The sequence below is a fragment of the Prosopis cineraria genome, unplaced genomic scaffold, assembly GCF_029017545.1.
Source record: "Prosopis cineraria cultivar Desert tree isolate PC_DT_omini unplaced genomic scaffold, ASM2901754v1 PC27, whole genome shotgun sequence".
NCBI classification, from domain to species: Eukaryota; Viridiplantae; Streptophyta; class Magnoliopsida; order Fabales; family Fabaceae; genus Prosopis; species Prosopis cineraria.
The window spans coordinates 105,271-122,787 of NW_026555358.1; the positions used below are offsets into that span (position 1 = coordinate 105,271).

General features: G+C 31.9%; 1 pseudogene; it reads right to left on the reverse strand.

The window, feature by feature from the left end:
- Positions 1–7,671: 7,671 nt before the first annotated feature.
- LOC129294955 (very-long-chain aldehyde decarbonylase CER1-like) lies at positions 7,672–17,075 on the reverse strand (annotated as a pseudogene).
- Positions 17,076–17,517: the final 442 nt, after the last annotated feature.

Sequence of the window (17,517 nt, forward strand, 5' to 3'; positions counted from 1 at the left end):
ACTTAATGGACTCCAATGTCTTTGAAATCTTAATAATAGATAGTGTGTTATTATCTACCTTGGAAGTCCTAATTTGTTACAATTAGATATTCTTAACTCAAGTTATGGTCATCTAAAATTTAGGATCAACTATTTGTTCATAATATGGTAAATTACATGACAAGAAATTAAGATCAATTGTTCTTTAAATAACTATATTGGTTACTAATAAGATGTTTTAAGCATCATAAGTAAGTTGAAATGGTCTTTGTGATAAATAGTGGAAGGTAAAATTTGTAGAGGATGAATCTTGAGAAAAGAATGCTTAAAAGTTACATGAATCTATAACATTCGCATGCCTTTAAATTGTTATCAAGGGAAGGGATATTTCAATCTTAGAAAAAAGAGAGAGAGAGAACAGAAAAGAAAAGAAATTGTTCATGATAATAGTGGAATTTTATCCTTTTGCTTCAGCCCTTATAAATTACAATTCTACCCTTATTAGAAATCAAATTTTCTTACTTTCCCATTTTAATTGTATGGTATACCCATGAGAGATTCATATCCTTGAAAAATCCTTTGCCTCTATCCTTTTCCTTTGCTTCTAGAGTGTTCATCAAGGTGGGTGATTCTTTCACTACGATCTACAATTATGAGGGTCAAAGTAGTGCACCTGTCTTTTCCATCATGTTTTGCCATCGTCCTCCCCGCATCTCATCACGAGAACTTCTTCTCCCTTTTTCTCTGTCATTGTTTATCTGGTTTGAGGAAGATTGAGGTTCTTCTTCTAATTTCGTGCTTCATGTTCTTTAGTTCTTTTCCCTTCCTCTTCAATTTTCTGTCGCTTCAATTTTTTTTTATCTTAATTGCTATGTTGTGACAATGTTAGAAGGAAGTTTATTGGATTTATAGGAAGTCTAATAAAATTCTATCATATATTATAAGGAGATTGAAAGGGGAGAGAACTTGGTTTTATAGTCTAAACAATTGTGCTTGCAGGGCATATACTAATATGTCTATTAGAAGAGTTTTATTTGGTTATGAATTTTCTAAAATTTCATTAACTTCATGAGGATATACTTTGTTTAGGTATTAATTATTTATGAATCCAATTTGAATTTTTTGAAGAGTCTTGATTGTGAGGCTATTATGAGACAAACTGGACTTTGGAAAATGTATAAGTGATTATCATAATTATGTCGTTTTATGACTTGATTTTGGGAATGTACCTAAGGTGCTTGTTAAAATAGGTGATGGAAGAACTTTGGAATTTTAGAGTGATTAAGGGTGGTGCGTATGTATTACACTCTTCATTAAAGTTTAGTGATGCATATTAGAGAAATATTGGAAAGAGAGATTAAAATGTAACCAAAATGTTTGATATAAAAGCATATATATAAAGAATTGAGGAGATTGAAGAAGTTGAGGCCTAAATTATAATGAATTGAGAACTTTGTTGATTATGGTGTTGCTAAGAAGGAAGTTTATCAAACCTAGGTAAAGGCCATCAAAATCTTGTGTGGACAATTGATGTCAAAAGCTAGAGTTTATAATTGGGGAAAGGAAGTATTCTTTTTAAGGTGTCTTCTATGAAAGACATAATGAGATTTGAAAGAAAAAAAATGCAAGTTGAGTTCAAAGTATTTTGCCTCGTTTACTTAGAGAGGGTTGGTAACATTGTTTATCATTCAGCACTACCACTTGAATTATTGAGCACCCATGAGAGGATTAATGTGTTGTTGCTTTGGAAATATATATATATATATATATGCATCTCATGTAATCAAGACTCAAAGAATTTAAATAAACCTAGATTTATTGAATAAAAAGGTTCTTACGAGCATTTTGATAACCAAGTAAATCTCTTATCAAAAGAAATCGCTATAATGAAAGTATGATGGTGCTATCATTCTTAGTAAGGATTTATAAAGGAAGTTGAAAGTATAATGTGTGCTAAATATCCACATTTAATTGAAAACTGAGGAAAGCATTCTTTCAAATTTAGAGGACCGAATTTTTTAAGACGGGGGGAATGTAATAACCTTAAATTTTTTTTAAAAAAAGAAGATAAATTAAATGATTTTTTTCCTTTCAATTGATATTTTATTTTATTGTTTTAGTTATATAATAAATAGGGAGTAATGGTTCAGTGGAAACTGTCAATTTGTTACTTGCAGGTAAGGAGTTTGAATCTTACCTATACTAGAGGATATTTCATTTATGTTGGCATCAAATGAAGTTACCAAAATGCCCTTACCTCTTGTGTAATTTTAGAAAATATATATTGGGTTTCTTGTAATTTTCCCTAATAAACCTCATCTCTTTAAATTTCTTCCCTTGGTCGGTCAAGAACAGAGCACGAGGGAAGAGAGGGAGAGAAATCCTTGGTCTAGAAATTTCAAGCTTCTCTGTCTTCTCCATCGGTCTTCCTCATCTTCTTTGTCTATTCCCATCTGTCGTCGGTGTTGATGAGTCTAGAAGCTTCATTCGCTGCTGCTAGGAGTTTGAGCTGTGAGTTCTCCCAGGTGCGACGTAAATCACCTTCCTCTTCCTTGCTGTGATATTGTTTGGTGTGCGTGTGGGCTTGAATTTTAGTTCTCCCTCCTCTGTTTTCGACGCTATGAAAGGATGCATCGAACGTTCTTCTCCCTCTTCCTTGTGCAGTGTCGCAGGATCTTTCTCCTCCTCTGCTCACGCCGTTGTTAGTTCAAGGTAGGAGGTTCAGTCCTTTTCCTTCACCAATTGTGTGTGTGCATGTGTATTGTCTGATTAGGATTGCAATTGGGTATTTCTTGCTGCTGGGAGTGGCAGAGGAGAATAGGTGGAGTGTGATCCAGTTGAAACTTTAATTTTCAAAAGGAAATTATGCTTTAGGCCCTTTGATTTTTGTAAGAGGCAAGGTGGGTAACTTTTCATATTTGAACTAATTATTGTTAAAATGTTTTTTTAGAAGTTTGATAAATTTGAAATTAACATAGAATTGATAAGAAATTAGTTTGGAATTATAACTTAAGATTTGATATTTACAAGTTGTTAGATGAAATGTCTGTTAGGTGGAGTCTACTTGAATATGTATTTTTCTGAATTTTTACTAAATTTTTTAAGCATACTTGGTATAGGTTATTGATGCATTAACTTGAGATTTGAGGAAGAATTGATTAGCTAAGCTCTTGAGACTCGTATGGTTGATACTTACAAACCTTAGTGTTGTTTACACTACTACAAATAAGTTTGCAGGAGCGCTTTTTTTTTACCTTAGAAAGCGTTCCTGTATCGAGTGCTCCGAAATGTATAGGAGCGCTTAAAAAAAGCGCTCCTATATGTATGCTATACAGGAGCGCTTTCCAAAAAGCGCTCCCATAAGGGAGCTCCCACACATCACACACGAGAGCGCTCTCTACAAGAGCCCTCCCATATGCCTGACCATACCGGAACACTCTGTTAAAGAGCACTCTCATATGAACCATATAGGAGCGCTCTCTAGAAGTGCGCTCCTGTATGTTACTTTACAGGAGCGCTCTTCAAATGAGCGCTCCCATATATTACTTTAATTTTTTAAATTAAATTTTTTAAAATTTCTCCTTTTATGTCTCTTTAACAATGGCAAATCATAATATCAAAAACTAATTTAAAATAATATCAATATAAAAATTTATATACAAGAAAAGAATTTAAAACTGATAAAACAATTTCAATTTCCTAACTAACCTAGTTTAATTTCTAACAAGCTTAACAAATGAAACTATTGTTATTTTTCTAACATTGAAATCTAACTTCCTATCACAAATAATCAATAATATATTCTGACAACTCTTCAACTAAATCTTCTATTTGCTCCATAGTAAAATGTGAATATCTTGCTCCAACAAAATACTACACAAGATATGAAAGCAATATATAAGTAATTAACATTATATCAACTTAATTTCAAAGCTTTTGACTTACATTTTTAGGAATGATCAACTCTTGTTGTGTGATTACTTCTCTCATAAACTTTATAATATAGTATCCATACTCTCAACCTTGTAATTGTGTAGGTACCTATAAAACAATAAAAGATGTCATTATCAAAATATGGTAGAAATAAATTCTAACTTAATTTAAAATACTTCAACGATGAAGTTATATATATGAATCATTTCATCAAGACGGTCAATCATATGTCCCACTATCATGATCAAATGTTGAATAGCTTGCACTATCCCTTCAATCATTTGCATTATTCTTTGTCTCCCCATGCATGGTCCAACAAGTATAAGTTGGATCAATCCCATTACATATTAAATGATCTTTCAATTCTATTAGCTTTACTCTTTTCCATAGCAACATTTCAAACAAGAACATATGATTCCACGGGGGTCTTGATCACGACAAAATACAAATTTAATGAATTCATCCACACCATTCCAATATTCTCTAGATAGTCGATTAGCCAACATTCACTTACAATCCATATCACTAATATGATTATCAAAATTCAATAAACAAAAGACTTAGATTTCTATAAAAAAAAATTCAACATCTTCCTTAAAAGAAGAACCTCCCAAATGATCAAACAATTAAATTCCACAACACAATACATTGAAACTAAAAAATCAATTCATCTAAATAAAAATTTAGTAGCATAATGCATCTAAATTCTGTCAATCAATTGTAATTTAATTAATAACAATAATCTTCCTTAAAAGTATATTTCATAAATAAAATAAAAATGTTCAAGTAGTTTCCTCAATTTTAATCTAAATTATCAACTACAAATACTCCATAATTCTAATATAAATAACTCCAATTCAAATATTATCTATAATATTCATTATTAAAAAAATGTATATGAAATTTATTCTCAAATATATATAAATATATAAATATATTATATTATAAATTAATTATTAAAAAAATACCTTCACAGTGTAGTCTACACGACAGAAAACGGCGGTCTTCACGGCAGTAGCGGAGGACTTTGCAATGTTGCTTCCTTGACTGTATTATAATGACACATGGCTACAATGAAGGTCTTCACAGCGTCGCTTCCTCCAGTATACAGCAGCGGCGTAGATCTAGAACAGCAATGCAGATTTGGAACAGAGATGCAGATCTAGAATCGTGATGCAGGAGATGGCGGTGATGGCGATGGCAGTGCAAAAATAGAGATAAATGGTGCGACATGACATATAAATGAATAAACAACGGCGAACACTAATCTAGAATAGCAAACAGCAGCGGATGACAATCTAGAACAGCAAATAGTAGCGGACGACGATCTAGAACAGCGAACAGTGGTGGAAGATAGATTGATACAGTGATGATCTGGAACTCATTGGGAACGCACAGCCTTAGCAAATGAGAGAGAGGTTTGAAAGAAACTCATGAATAGTGGCAGATAAATAAAAGACCACCTCTTCCGGAGCGCTCGTCCGGAGCGCTCATTGACGAGAGCTCCGAAAGAGTATCTCTTTCGGAGCGCTTATTCCAAGAGTGCTCCAGAAGATGAGCTCTTTTGGAGCGCTCTTGGAATGAGCGCTTCGAAAGATAGTTTCTTCCGAAGCGCTTAACTACGAGCGCTCCTGAAGGTCTTTTTAAATTTTTACAATATTTTATTTATATTAATTAGGAGCATTATCTTATTAAGAAGCCCTGACATACAAGAGCGCTTATTTACAAAAGCACTCTGGTAAATTCTGTATTCACATTTTAGAGCGCTTTTTAAAGAAGCGCTCCTAAATACCTGCTCCTAAAGATATATTCTATAATAGTGTTAATTATTTAGTCTTGATATGCATGAAAGATGTTCGATGACTTGAGAGAGTAAATGTGGGGGTGTGTGTGTGTATTTACATATGTTTATACGCACCCTAATTAATGTTTGGTTACATAATTTAAAGAATGGTTGGGAAAATAAATTAAGGTATAAGCAATTTGTTAGATGGGAAGTAGGCATGTAAAGTATTAGAAGGATGGAAGAAATTAAGATTTGGTTGATTAAATTATAATGATTTGAAGTCAATCCACTATAGTGTTTTCAATATTGGAACATAACTTATTTAACTAAAGTAAGTCCATTAAATCTTTCTTTATATTGAATAGGATGCTAAGAGGAAGGAAGAGTTGATTGAAGTTCTAATTAAGAAATGAATTTTGATACTCAGGCATATTATAGGTAAGTGGATAGCGTCCCAACTGATATTTTTTCAATTAAAATTTCCTTTACTAAAATATTACGTTTTTCTTGAAATCATTTTAATAGTATTAATGCGATTATTAAATATTTGTTGATTAACATTTCTCTATTTTGAGAAATTAGCTTACCAAATTTGAAATGTTATTTAATCAATTAAGTCAAGTTTGAACTTTGATTATGAGATTTTTATTTTATCAAATATTGGATTGATATAGAGAATGATTCATGCGAGTTTGACGTTGAAATTTTTTTTAATAAATGCAAGCATGAGCATCGGATATGAAATTTGATTCAGGCAAGTTTTAATGCTTAAAAGTATTCATGCAAGTTTGATTTTGAGAATGAGAACTGTATCTTGAAAGTGATGATTTTCTCACATGTTTGAAAATGATTTTAAAAAGGGACTTTACACATAACACTGGTTGCTAACGGCAATTTTGTTATCCCTTGGCGTGCCATGGTTCACCTAGCTAGCAGGGTGATTATAGGAGGTGCTAGCCCCGTACGATGGCCAACGCACGTGGAACGGAGAGATGCTTGTTCGTAAGCATTGTACTCACATTTGATTTCATGGCTTTAAGCCGTGTCTGGTTAGTATTACCCTCGTGGACTGGGCGTTCATGTTTGTTTTGTGACTTCGGCTGCGTTTGGTCACTTATCCCCATGGACTGTGTGTCCATATTTGTTAATTGTCTGATAAGTCCCTATGGTTATGAATCTAATTATTTGGTAATTTGATATCCCATTAATTTTTATTGAGTAATTTATTTACAAGTATTTATTTTAATCATGGGACTTCTTAAAATCAAGTGATATTAACATTTGCTATGATAGTTCAATAGTTTAAGATTTTATTCAAATTTTTATAGAGCCATTTTCTTTTGAAGTTTATACATTTTTTATGGAAATTGTTGTTTCTTTAACTTACATGATTATTTTAAATTTTTTTTGTTCATGTTAAATTATTTATTGTTGGGACTTTATTCACTGAAAAATTATTTTGGTCTCAGATAGCATAATTGACATTGTATGTCTTGCTTACCAATGATGAATGTTTGTAGAATAGAGTGGAGGCTTATTCCGTAAATATGTCTTATTGATGTAAATATAAAATTTATGTGTTATGTCATGAGATATATGATTAGCTACTCCACATAACTTATAATTAGAATCCTTAATTTATTATACATTTTGTCTGCTAACTGGAAGGAGCCAAGCTCCTGATGGATATAATGTTTAAGGAAAATTTTTATGATATAGAGTTTTTGAAAGATCCTATTTACAAAGAAAGTTCTATTAAAATTTTTACAAAATGTTGAAATAATTATTAAAATAATTAGCAGTAATAGTATTAAAATGTCAGTGTATAACTCAGTACTTTTTAATTAAATGAAATAAACCTTGAATTTGTGGCTTACGGGATATATGTGTGTTCGCATCCTGTGCCGATCACCCCCTATTTTGGAATGTGACACACACATCTACAGAAGCCATTCTTGTTGAATGTAACTTAGTCAAAGGGGAATGTTCGAAGGTTGGAAACCATGATGAATAGATGCATGCCAAACTTGAGTGATATTGAAAGTGGTAGAACCACACTCATGTACATTCCATCCTTCCAAAGCATGTACTATTCCAACTACACGCCACGCACTCATTGCTCTCCTTGGTAGCCAATTCTGTGATTAAAGAACATCATTTTTAAAAAGAAATGTTTTGATTGAAGTGCTAATTACATTGCAATAAAAGATTTAAATTACAAGATCAATTTATGTTACGTCAGTAAAACATTAGTTTCTTATTGGATATATTTAAACTTTAAACTTGAGTCACTAAGCACATCCCACATGCCTATAAAGTATTATGTTTTTTACTAGGTTTAAAGGGTATTTTTTTCCCTTTAATTATTCACTCAGAGATATTTAGTATCTTAAACTTATATGTAGTACAATTTTTCCCTTCAATATTTGAAAATAGTGCGCTAAGTACCATGTCGTTAAAAATTTAACTTTGACTGATAGTTGACCTCAAAATTTTCAAAAAATTATCCAGAAAATTACATAAAAGTATAACAGATGTTCTCAAGGGAATAGTTGAGAAGTAAAAATGTTCTTTAACTTTTTTTTTTAACAATGTAGACAGCTTATGGAGTCCATAGAGTTTTAGGAGTAATATAATTATCTTGGCGAAGTGTAATGAGAAGGATGATAAATAAATAAAAAATAGAAGTTAAAACTTTGCAGGCTACTAACCTCACAATAATGCCTGTTTGGGATTGAAGGAGGAGCCATCATTGCTGGAGTATAGTGGTAGAAGCAATCCTTTAGTAATTTTTTAGGTGGGAATTGAGAAAATGGTACGAATAGTGATCCTTTTGGTGCCTTCATTTGTTCATCTTCGTCCCTCCCACTAACCATATCTGGACAACGTCACATCATGTAATAAATAAAAAAAATCCATTAAATAAGAGGGAAAATGTGAAGTAAGATTTCACCAACATTAATCAATGGCAAAGTGTCGAAGTTGTTGAATTTTTCCAAATGTGTTTACCTTCTTCTCATGATAAGTTGTTGAAAGAGCAAAACTTTCTTTTGGCTTTGTGTTGAGTCTCTGACGAAGCTTCGTGAGCTCATCTTGATATAATGTAGTCACCTGAAAACCAAATTTTGATATCTCAATAAATTAATCATATTAATGTAACTTTATTTTCATACAATTTATTACTGATCAATACCATCCTGTTTTCAAAAGTTTCATGGAATATATGTGCGTTAGGGCACGCGAGGGCGTGTATCATCTCAGTTTTTGTATGGTTTAATTTCAATAACATCTTGAATATGTTTATTGACCCTCTTTCAAATGAAGTTAAAATAAATTTGTCTAAACTGATCCCCTAGTCTAAATGAAACTAACAATATCTCAGACACCCATAATAAAGAATACCTAACAAACCCGCAGGTAGCATTTGGATTGGTTAATTTGGATTTGAATTTCAATTTTAAAATTTTGCATTTTAAATCTCACATTTAAAACTCATATATTTAAAATCCTTTGTTTAGGTAGTTTAAAAAATTTTAACTAAAGAAGAGATATGAAATGAGATTCACAACAAAACTGAAAAAAAAATTAAAAGTGATAAATTTACCTCTATTTTGCAATGAATGAGAAATAAGAAAATATATGAGAGTTATAAAAATATTAATAGTAAAAATACAACGAGAATGAGAGGTTTGAAAAAGTTTCTAGAATTTTAATAATCGGGTGTAGAAGAGATTTGAAATTACAAAAGAAATATAATAAGTAATGGATTTGGAATTTAGATTCAACTTCATAAATTTTTATGTATGCAAATGAGGGATTTGATCAAAATCTAAATCCAAGTCCCCATTAATCTAAACACACTATCAATGTAATTCACAAAGATGATTAAAAGAACCCCCATGACATTTTAATGACGTACATAAGGTGGACCTAAATTATACCTCTCTAAACAAATACAATGACCAATGACCCTTTATAAGTAGGATCCATAACCAACTCATGCAAACTAATATATTATTTTAACTAACAAAGACAAGATCAAACATAATATATCCAACAAAATTGTTGGGCATAAGTTGTCTTAAGATTTTCGTCCTAGTCTTTTCAAATGAATACAATATCTTGTGTTCACTTAATTAGACCAAGACCTTGAGACTTCGAGACAAGTTGGACCCATTCTGATTTTAGTAGACTAGTCAATTAAAATAGTTCAGGACAAGGAATTCTATATGCTAGCTTACCTGAACATGTCTTTCATACAAATAATCGGCTATATCAAAGGAAAGCTTATCAAAGTTGCCCCGTAGAACTTGATGTGTCCCTTTGGGAAGGCTGTTCACAACTATAACAGCAGCTAAACTATTTCCATCTACAATCCTTACCTTCAGTTTTGGAAACTTCTGAACATAAAATTCACCATTTGAATTCAGCTCTTCTTTCTGCATGTACCCATACAGGCTTCAATATTTCAACGTTTTTTTCCCAAAAAAAAGAAAAAAAAAAAGTGAGGGAAATGGTGTGATGTGAACTTGTCAACCTGATTCAATAGCCCTAGACTAAGAACTTTAACACCAGATGAGTCAGCCTCAAGAATGGCCTCTTCAATTATCTTGTTCAGTCTTTTGCTGTACCGTTTTGAGAGATACTGTATAATAAAAGAGGAGAATGACACTGTGATAAAATGTAACACACGTTACAACAATATAATAATGTCTATATTGCACTAAGCCAAAAATTCTTACTTCTTTTGTAAATCGTGGCACGACCCATGATTGCAAATTGAGTAGTTTCTTGAAATTATTACTTTCTGAGACAAAAGTATGACCAAAGATCCAAGCCTTTAGCTTCAAAACAATCGTGAATGGCCACATCAAAGTAAGGCACCATTTTGAAGCTTGAGATTTGGAGGCCAAGGAAGCAAACCCTAAAGGAAGATGATAGATGGAAACTGACGTTGTTAAATGAGTTAAGTGAACCACATCTGGAGAATCTCTTGATCTCTTCAAAGATGTTTCATAAGTATCATCTGTGGATTCATCCACTGTGCCATAAATGTAGTTATATAAGGGCATGAAAAGGGAATAATTTGTCCTGAATTTGGTTGATGCAGTGAATGAAACCTGTGGTCATGATTTCTTGAGTTAACTATCCCTCATCCAACATTAGAAGAAAAAAGAATATATAGAAAAATGATAATTATTAATATGGTATTACCAAAAAAAAATACTAATAATCCACAAATGTTATGACATGAAAAACTGATCTAACATTTGGATTTGGAGAAAAATGGCCAACTTTGTTTGGTAGAGTTTCCAAGGTTAATTACCATTATTTCACACAAAAACCAGGTATGGAGACTTGAAATTATACTTCCAGCTGGGTTCGCTGATCTCGAAAATTTACAGTTTGATTTTGTCTGCTCGATTAAACATTTAATAAATGTAATAATTTCTCCTGTTCTCATAGCTCCACTTTTATTTCTCTAAAAATGTTATAACTATCTTTAACATATGTATATGCACGGAGATTCAATTTTTTTCTTTTTAATTATTAACTTCCCTATCTTTTTGTTGCTTCATGTACACATATGTTATGTGTGACAAGTACAAACTTAAAGAAAGAGCCCATCTCAAAAAATTAGCCTATTAGCTGAGAGCCCTTTGAACTTATAAGGACCACTCAACTTGTGAGGATCTCTGATATGGTTGAAAGCCAATGTCCTTAGCAGTTTTACTCCATGGCACTTCACTTGGCCTCTTACCAATCAAAACCCTTTGTAGGTAGCCCTTTTTGTGACACTAGCCTTTCAATGAAAGTATCAATGTGACAAGCACAAGTTCAAGGAGAGAACCCATTCCAAAAGACTAGCCTCTTAGGTGAGAAAGTCTATTGAACTCATAAACCCCATTCAACTTGTGAGACTCCCTGATATGGGAGCTATGACAATGTCTAAAGAAAGAGCCCATCCTAAAAGACTAGCTTATTAGGTGAGAAAGTCCCTTGAACTTATAAACCTCACTCAACTTGTGAGGCTCTTTGATATAGGACTCATGAAATTATGCAGTATTATGCTAACAAAATAGAAATTATTCAAGAATTTATTATATTGCAATTGCTACAACTTGTTTTGGATATTATCAACAAACTAATGGTTTTAATGAGTATAGAACTTGACAAAGACAATGGAAGATGGAACCAAGAACAAAAGATGGAGAAATTATATCATAAAGCTAGAATAAGGGTGACTTACGATGGCATGTAGCAGAGACACTTGAACAAGGGAAAGACAGAGAAGAGCTTCTTTGGGAAGAACTCAAAGTTGCAATGACCCAAATTGTTCATGAAATTGATATAAAATGTGTAACCAATAATGGAGGCTATGGAGATTGTTCTTGTAAACAATGTTGTCACTTGTGGTATTGAAAATAACAAAATATGCTAGCATTTCAGCAAACGGATGAATAACAGCTGTTCCAGAAAAAAATCAAACTAATGAGCAATGAAATCAAATAATTCGTTAGTTTATTATTAGTACGGAAGCATAACATGTGTTAAAGGTCATTTATGTATTACTGAAAATTCTACATGCTTATTTTCTCAAAAAAGAAAAATTAAAATGTTTGACATGATTATTTGCACAAATAATAGAATTTTTGGGAATCCTTTTAATCATAAAATTCACCTTCTGTTAATAAACAAACTGAAAAGATCAGTTTTTTCCCCTAAAAAAACCATAAACCAAAATTGTATATTATAGTCAAATAATTAGGTCATAATCGATCAACTCTTGTAAACATGTCGTGCTAGTGATTCTTCTGTAAAATGGCTAAAGAATATTTTTCACCAATTTAGATTAATTAATAATTTCTTTAATATGAAAATAAGTCATCCTGAATTACCAACCCTAAATCTGCCCCAACAGCAGGGTAAATTGGGCCCCGGGGGGGTCATATATAAATGAAGATTATCATACCAGTAATAGGCTGAGTGACAATGGAAGAATTATGGTGAGAATGGTAGCGAGCATAGAGAAAATGGTGGTGAAGAGCTCTGTGAAACCAATAATAAAGAAACTCCACAGGATCAGCATACAACAAAATCGTGAGAATCACGCCATCTATTTTCCATAAGGGTAACCGAGAAAATTGAGGAAATATCATGTATGCTATATAGAACAAGAGTCCATACAACAAAATCTGGTCATCCCTGCAAGGATTGTTAACACAAATAACATTGGTTTCAAGAAAAGGAATAGCAACGTAATATATAAATAATTGAGAGAGAGATAGGAGCAAACCAGTTGCTTTCTCTATCAACTTGATTGAAATCGAGGCCTTTATAACAATCCTGTTTTGCCTGTCGCAGTTCGACAACGAGAAACAGAAATCCATATTTGTTTGTGAAGCATTCTCGCCAAAAGAATTGGGAGTTCAAAATAGTAAGTTGGCTCATCTACATAATCATTAAACGCCACAGAATAGACGTTGTGGGCAATCCATGGGGCTAATACCAAGTACTGATCAATGTTCATTGATCCTCATGCAAACACAAAAGAGGCATATTGATGAGTCAGCTTTAATATGAATACAAATTAAATTTACTACTGAAACTCAGATCCCTTGTTAATCTACATGGAAATTACGTAAAGATATGCAAGATATGGTAATTTTGATCTAAATATAATTGTAGAAGTTGCCAGGCAATTAGTATAGCAAGGCATTTTGATCTATTTTTCTCACGCCCCAAAAATAAAGGGTGACCAGAATAGATACAAACTACATCATGCATTCCCGAAAGCCTTAAATTGAAGAAAATCTTTTCATTTTAGTAGAAATTATAATGTACTGAAAAAAACTCATTATAATAAAATATTTAATATTTTTGTAGAAATTTTGGCAGAACCTCCCCTATAAATAGGATCTCCCTAAAATTCTACAATACAATATTTTACATAAAATATAATATCAATCAGGAGCTCAGCTCCTTCCAATTAGTAGACAACATATATCAAAATAGATACCTATCTATAGGCTATGTGGAGCATCTAACCTTACTTCTAAAATAAAATATATGAATTCAAATATTTATATCAAAGGAGATAATGCTAAGCAAAATTTCACCCAAAATAGTTATACACCCTTTAGAGGCTAGCAGTGAGATCAACGTTAGCTAATTAGTTTGAGACCAAAATAAATTTTCAGTGAATAGCATCTCAACAATAAATAATTAAATGTATATAAAGGAAAATATAGAATAATTATAAGTGCTAAAGATGATAATTTTTGCAACCAAATATTCAATAAAATTCGGCATAAGAGGGTTCTATATAACGTTAAATAAAATATTGATTCATTAAAGCATCATATCAAACATTAGTATCATTTATTTACAATAAAACAAATAACTGTATTAAATAATTATAAATATGTTGTTAATCAAAACCATAAAAAAAATAGATTCATCAAATAATTAAAATCTCATAATTATGCGAATTTATCAAAACAAGTAACAAACATGGGCACATAATCCACGAGGATAAATAACCAAACACAGCTTATGCCACAAAATCAAACATGGACACACAGTCCATGAGGATAAATAACCAAACGCAGCCGAAGCCACAAAACAAACGTGAAGACATAGTCCACGAGAATAAGTAACCAAACGTAGCCGAAGCCATAAAACAAACGTGAAGACACAGTCCACAAGGGCAATGCTAACCAAACACGGCTTGAAGCTACGAAAACAAACACGAGTATGAGACCTATGAAAAACAAACGTGAGAACAGAGCTCACGAAATTCAAACTAGCTAGTTATTAACCAAGGTGCACCAAAGGCTAACGGAACTGCCGTTAGCAACCAGTGTCCTACATAAAATCCCCATCAATCCATTTTCAAACATGCAAGAAAATCATCGTTATAAAATACAGTTCCCATTCTTAAAGTTAAACTCACATGAATAATTTTGAAGATTCAAACTTGCTGAGATAAAATTTCATAACTGAAGTCCATGTTTGGCATTTATTGCATAATTCAAAATAACCAGAGTTGATGAAAATAATCTCATTAATTTTTGAAAGCATTCATCGTAAGAAAGCAAAAACACATACACATGCCATAACTCAATTATCTTTCAAGACCAAAGATAAATAATTTCAATGATAAAATATTCAATACTTAACATAATTGTTATTAAAATGATTTACATAAATATAATACTTTAGAAAAAAATTTTATGGTAAAGTAGTTGGGACGTTATTCACTTATCTGAAGTGTTCTCGAGTACTAAAATTCACTTCTTAAACCCAATCAAACCTTCTTTCCTTTAAATGTCCTATCTGATGTAAAAAGAAATTCAATGGCATATTCAAGTTTGATAAACTATTTTCAACTCTTGTCAAGCGCAAGCAACAAAACTTAATCAATGCTATATATACACAACCATAATTAATTACTCTAAATTCCAAGTTCTCATATCATCCTTTTTTTCAACCAATTCAAAGGCATTCCCAATCAAATCTTTAAACATTATCATTTATAATTATCATCCATACAATTTCATAGAATGCAGTTTGTCTCACTATAGTTTCATAATCAAAATTTTTCATATAATTCAAGTTAAATTCATGAATAAGTAATACCCAAACTAAGTATGTCCCACAAGAAATAATGAAATTTTTAAAAAATCATAATCAAACAAAAATCTTTCTACTATGCGATTTAGCAAACATCTTACAAGTACTATTATTTAAACTTTAATTCCAATTCTCTTCCAATCTCCTCATAATAAACACTAAAATTTTATTAAACTTCCTTCTAACCTTGCCACAACCTGGTCGATACAAATGATCCAAATTTTTTTTAGCATTGATAATTATATCAAATTCAAATAAAGGTTAGAGCTAAACCATCATCCTCTTGTTCTCTATAGTTTTAGCTTCAATCAAGGTCCCTTCAAACTTGATATACACAACAATACAGGGAAGGAAAAATAAAACTCACAACCTTATTCATCTCAGCAAACACACGCACAGAACATCAAGAAGAAAAATTTAAAGCTACTTACCTAAATCAATAACAACAGAGAAGAAAGACCAAGTGACTGCCGATAGAATAGGGAGGGAAGAAGATAAGATTACAATTAGACGAGGGAAAAATCTAACTTGATGCACAAGAAAGGAAGAAAACAAAAATTAACAGTGCTAGACCAAGCGAAAAAAAAAAGCTCACAACCAAAGTCACTAGCTAGCTCTAGCAACTGATTTCCTCACACACCGCAAGTGACTAGATCGTTAACGGTAGAACTGAGTAGCAGCATGAAAAATAATCAAAAGATAGGAAGGATGATGGAGAACCTGGTATTGCAAGATAGCACAAGCACTATGGCCACCGGAGATGCAAAGAATGGGAGAGGAGTGCAATGGCGGTGGAGAACCAGAGTGCTCATGTCGGTGAAGGGAAGGAAAGAAATGAGTTAGACCGATGCTCTATTTTTGCGTAACATGCATATAAATTCTGAACAAAAAAAGGATAATTGGGAAAGCTACAAGAAAAGGCACAAATTTTTCTCATAATACAAAATAAAATCATACTTTTTAGTAAAATTTAAATTATGGACCTTCAAAAAACACTAGATAAGTTCCTCTAAATTACCACTATCCACTTGCTATAAAACTAATCTAAATAAAATTTCAATTAGGAGAAATTAATTTACGTTAATTAAAAAAAATTGGGTCATTACAATTTTGTTGCCAATTTGCCACTAAAATTGGGCTCAATTCTACTATTGCCACTTCTAGCCCCTTTAACTCACGTTAGATATAGTCAAAATGGGTCAAAATGCTTTGCTGTCACTATGCATGAGCCTCACAGCTATCATATGTTGGCAGATAAAAGAGAAAATAACAGGTCTATGAAGAAATGACGCTTTTGTTCTTGAAAAAATTATTTAGGGAGAGATATTACTCCACTCTTCAATACAAAGTGCCCAACTCTTAAAAAAGTTTAGGGGTAAAATAGTTTTTAATCCCTTATTATAAGGTCATATGTGCGAAAAAGGAAAATATCACACAGCCTATATATAACTTAATAGTTCTATATATTAAAAAAGATTTCAAATTTGAAATTGTGTGGATGCAACAAATGTATTTGAAAGAGTTACCTCTAATTAAGTATAACAATGCTCGAATTTAATTAAGTGGTACTAGATCTCAAATAGCTGTATAAAAAAAAAAAAACTTGATTTGTACTTTGGACTTAGTATAAAAGGCAAACGAAACAAATTAAAAAAAAAAAGAAAAAACCTTGAAGTTCCCAAGAGGCTTCCAAGGCCAATATGTGAGAATGCCTGGTTGAGAAAGCCATATCGTGAATGAGCTATGATTATTGTTCTTTTGTAATTAAATTCAAACGGTTTATATAGAGCTTCCCTCATAGATAGATACATTATCGATACCATTTTCAAGAAGTAAGGCATATCACGAATGAGTTAATGACATATTTGTCCATAAACCTTACGGATGGATGCATTACTAATCATTTTCAAATACAGTTAGATGTAGTTTTCAGAAGACACATAAAAGTAGACTCATTAATGAGAGACTTAGTCCCAACGTTTTTGTATGTTAGTTTTCATGTTAGGTCGTAGATTAAATTAATTGTGTTAAACGTTGGCAAAAAAAAAAACTGTGTTAAACGTTTTTGTATTTGAAAAAATGATTTAATAATCGATAAGGAAGCTCAACCTAAAAAAAGAAAAATAAATAAATAAACAGCAACATTGACGCAACAATAATTTTAATATACTATACCTATATCC